The sequence below is a fragment of the Canis aureus genome, chromosome 5, assembly GCF_053574225.1.
Source record: "Canis aureus isolate CA01 chromosome 5, VMU_Caureus_v.1.0, whole genome shotgun sequence".
Classification (NCBI taxonomy): Eukaryota; Metazoa; Chordata; class Mammalia; order Carnivora; family Canidae; genus Canis; species Canis aureus.
Window position 1 is genome coordinate 37,033,203 of NC_135615.1, and position 4,920 is coordinate 37,038,122.

A 4,920-nucleotide genomic window follows, 5' to 3' on the forward strand; every position below is an offset into this window, starting at 1 on the left:
ATGCGGAGAAAAGGGAACCCTCTTACACTGTTGGTGGGAATGTGAAATGGTGCAGCCACTCTGGAAAACTGTGTGGAGGTTCCTCAAAGAGTTAAAAACAGACCTGCCCTACGACCCAGCAATTGCACTGTTGGGGATTTACCCCAAAGATACAGATGCAATGAAACGCCAGGACACCTGCACCCCGATGTTTCTAGCAGCAATGTCCACAATAGCCAAACTGTGGAAGGAGCCTCGGTGTCCATCGAAAGATGAATGGATAAAGAAGATGTGGTTTACGTATACAATGGAATATTACTCAGCCATTAGAAATGACAAATACCCACCATTTGCTTCAACGTGGATGGAACTGGAGGGTATTATGCTGAGTGAAATAAAGCAATCAGAGAAGGACAAACATTATACGTTCTCATTCATTTGGGGAATATAAATAACAGTGAAAGGGAATAGAAGGGAAGGGAGAGGAAATGGGTGGGAAATGTCAGAAAGGGAGACAGAATATAAAGACTCCTAACTCTGGGAAATGAACTAGGGGTGGTGGAAGGGGAGGAGGGTGGGGGTTGGGGGTGAATGGGTGACGGGCACTGAGGGAGGCACTTGATGGGATGAGCACTGGGTGTTGTTCTGTATGTTGGCAAATTGAACACCAATAAAAAATAAATTTATTATTAAAAAAAGAAACATTTCTGTATATTTGGAACAATTTTGGATATGTAAACCTATCTGTTCAACTGTTTAAAAAGAGATCAAGTATTTCAATAAAAAAGGAGCATCCAAAAAAAAAAAAAAAGGAATCATCTGATTCCAGACCTTGTAGGTACAGCCCTGGTTCTAAGACCATTGCATCAAGTAGGGGGGGAAATTTGAGGTGATATAGGGAAGAAAGTACACCAACAGTTTCTCCACTCCCTCTTCCCCAGACTGACCAGAGAAAGAAGAGATTATCTATCCAGTGAGGACACTCCTTTAGTCTTCCTCTTTCTGTGTTTGAACACATACTTGTGAAGGCATATAATCTAGGCCTTCCTGCCTTTATCTCCCCGTTTTAGACAACCAATGTTTTAATTGCCTGTTCCAATTTTCTATCAAGATACTGCTCAAGATACTATCAAGATATCTCTCCATCTGTTGTTGGACATTATGGACTATAAAGTGATTTCCTTGGTCGAAGAAATAACAGCTGTCTAAATTGGTGTAGTATTTTCTGCTCTGGTTCTTTTATAATACTCTGATCATCTGGATCTACTACCAGGTAAACCAAGCCTGGTTCAGAGTCCATGCCTACTCCTGTCGGCACCCTTTTGTATCCTCCTGGAGCTACCATTATCAGCTTGGCTTGCCAGTTATGTTCAGGGCTTTCCCACCAGAGGATCTGCCATATAGTCACCTGCAGTCTCTGTTGTTGGCAATTAGGGTAATTTAAAAATATTTATTTATTTGAGAAAGAGAGAGAGAGAGAGAGAGAGAGAAAGCAGGGAGGGGAGGGGCAGAGGGAGAGAGAATCCTGAAGCAGACTCCCTGCTGAGCACATAGCCCAATGTAGGGCTCAATCTCAGGACACTAAGATGGTGACCTGAGCCAAAATCAAGAGTCAGCCACTCAACCATGTGAGCCACCCAGACAACCTGGTTAGGACAGTTTTCATTGATATTCTGTGCCTCATAGGGTACAAGAGGAACATGTCTAGATTCAGCCCTTCCATCAGGATGGTGGCCTTCCAGACAGGATATTGTCTATTCACCTTGGAACGGTCATCTATAAGCCAAGCAGCTCTTTGTTGGTCAGTCAAGGGTGCTTTATATGCACTGCCCTTGTGACAGTAGAATCCAGCAAATTGTTATGCAATTCCAAAGTCAGTCCTAGGAGAAAAAAAGGCTCCTACTTGTGAATATTTCCTTGTACTCCCAGGCAGCATGATCCTAATTAAACCATTTCCATTTTATTATGGAACAATTTGGGCATTGCCATCCTCATTAGAGCATTTCACCAGTATCACTTTCGACATTATGGGTATTTGAGGTTTCAACATCATTTTATGTCCTTCAATCACCAAGATAGTTTCAATTAACATCTGATAGCAAGGTAGTAAATATCCCTCAAATGGAAATTGTCTTGCTCAAGTCTCTGTAGTCATTGCTGGGAAGCACCCAGCCTTTTGTCCTAAGTCCTAGTCCAGGCTCCATATAAGGCTCTAAACAGAGAATTTGTCCCTACCAGCACTCTAGCTTCCATTCCACATTGCATGGAATGTTAGTGGCAGTGGTTAGTCATGTTAGGCAGTCTTACTGGTTCTCATTTAGTATGTTCAATTAACCTTACTCGAAGGACTGATTTATATGTCTTCTGTTTTACATTACTAAGGTAAGTAAGGGAAATGTTCCCCAGTCAGATACAATGTTTGTTCCCCAAATATAATCAGTTAAAAAAGACACAGCCATTTCACATAAAGCTTGTTCAAGAATACCAGTTCTCCTACAAAATTTTACCATAACTCTATCAACTCATATGTTCCTGACTGTAGTCTCTATTAGGATTTTATACACAGATTTTGATTTTACGATATTAGGTAGGGAAGAGTTCCCCAACCATACAGAATATCCATTCCCATATAAAATATTCAGTAAAGTTGACAGAACCTCTTTACATAATACCTGCTTAATTAAACATTCTATCTTCCATAATTCTATCAACCATTATAGTTAATCTCAACCCAACTGTAGCCCAAGCCAGGGCTCATAATGTATCACATTATGTGGGACTCCCGTATCAAGGAATCCTGGAAACTTCTCTTCCCCACCCCCTGGCCATTTTAACCACTCTTGTGCAGAAGCCTTTGGGTACCCAGCAAGAGGTCAAGCCATGGGACCCTGGCCCTTTTGTCAACTTTGTTTTGATCTATCTGCCTATCCGCAGCCCCCAAGCTATTGCTAATTAACTTTCTCATTGAAATCTTTACCTGCTGACTTTTTACACTTCTCCAGAGTTAAGTAAAGGAGACTTGTTTGGGGATCCTTTAATGTTGGGGGGCCAGTAAGGGTCCTTTGGACTGCCCAATCTTAGGTTGTACTGTATTAAAACCTTTGTTTAACCCCATCAATGTCTGTTTTATTTATCCCATTTTTAAGTAAACATCTAAAGATTTCCATCCTGCTGGGACAAGTCCTGGGGGCTCTCCCCTTTTTCCCCTTCTTTATTTCATTCCTGTCAATATCCATTCTATTCACTTTATTCCTTAATAGCCATTAAAAAATTCTATCTTATTGCGAAGAGTACTTTGTTGTTCCCTTTGGCCTCTTCCCAACGAAATGCCTGGGTGGCTCAGCATTGCTGGCTCAGGGTATGATCCTGGGATTCGGGATGGAGTCCCACATTGGGCTCCCTGCATGGAACATGATTCTCTCTCTGCCTGTGTCTCTGCCTTTCTCGGTGATGAGCATATCCAGTGAGTGAATATTGTGGTCATCATAAAGCTAATCCTATACAACTTGCATATGAAGCATATCAGCAGCTTTACCTGGGATGTTCCACGTGGCATTTCTAGAGGGAGATGGATAATCCCTCTTTTCAGGGTAAACATCTTACAGTGGCTTTTACGAGTCCACCAGGCTACCTGTTCCCTCAAGAATAACCATGAGTGCATCTAGATCATTTGCCCTCTGTAACTATTCCATAGTGAGTTGTGGATCCTATATTAACCCAAACATGTTCTTTCATTCTGCAGCATTCAAGACCAAAAACATAGCCCCTAAAGGGGTTATTTTCACAATCCATTTCAGTAAAGTTTTTTTCAGGAAGCAGATGATACCAATCTACAAGATAAAACAAATCCTTCACAGTATGCCCCCTGATACTAGTAGTTTCCTGGTTTTGCTCTCCTCCAACATCAACTATCATGTTGATGATCAGAGGCCTAAAAAGAACTTTCTTTTTCCTGGAGCAAGGGTAGGTAGACATCTCTGAAGCTAGTGGTCCAAGTTCAGACTTTGGTCTGGCATCAAGGTCTGACCCAGCATTCTCTTTTCTTTTCAGGTTAGTTATTACAAATAACAATAACCAAGTTTTAAAAAAATAAAATTCAACTGAGTAAATTTTAAGATCTAACTGGCTTTATTCAATGACTTAATCTAGCGGGATCCTACCTAGCAAATAGAAAGGAGCTCTGAAAAGCTGTATAAGATGGAAGGATTTTATAGGCAGAAATAGGGAGAGACAATCAGCAAAAGAAGAAAGGATTGTTTCAGGCCAAGTCACCTTCTTGTAGAGGAAAAAGCAGGTAGATTATTAGGTAAATTACCTCATCTTCCTCTGGAAGATGCAGAGGGCCCATGTGACAGATTCTCTCATTGATGCTGACCAAAAACTTCCTAATTGATCCTTAAGGCTACATTTCTGGGAGAGGTTGAAACTGCAGTTAGGTTAGGTATTAAACCCCTGTTTGTTGACTTTGTTTAGCATAAGTGACTCCATTTTGGCCTTTGTTTTTCTTTTTTTAATGATTTTATTTATTTATTCATGAGACACAGAGACAAGCAGAGACATAGTTAGAGGGAGAAGTAGGCTCCCTGTGAGGAGCCCGATGTGGGACTTGATCCCAGGACCCAGGGATCATGACCTGATCCAAAGGCCGCTGCTCAACCACTGAGCCACCCAGGTGCCCTACTGGTTTTCTTTTTAACATAAAGGATAGAATATTTGCCTTTTTTCTTATTAGTTTGTATTTCGTTATGCATTCAGTGAACCAACTCCTCAGGAGTTCGATCAATCACTAAATTCCCAGCTTCAACGTGGATGGAACTGGAGGGTATTATGCGGAGTGAAGTAAGTCAATCGGAGAAGGACAAACATTATATGTTCTCATTCATTTGGGGAATATAAATAATAGTGAAAGGGAATATAAGGGAAGGGAGAAGAAATGTGTGG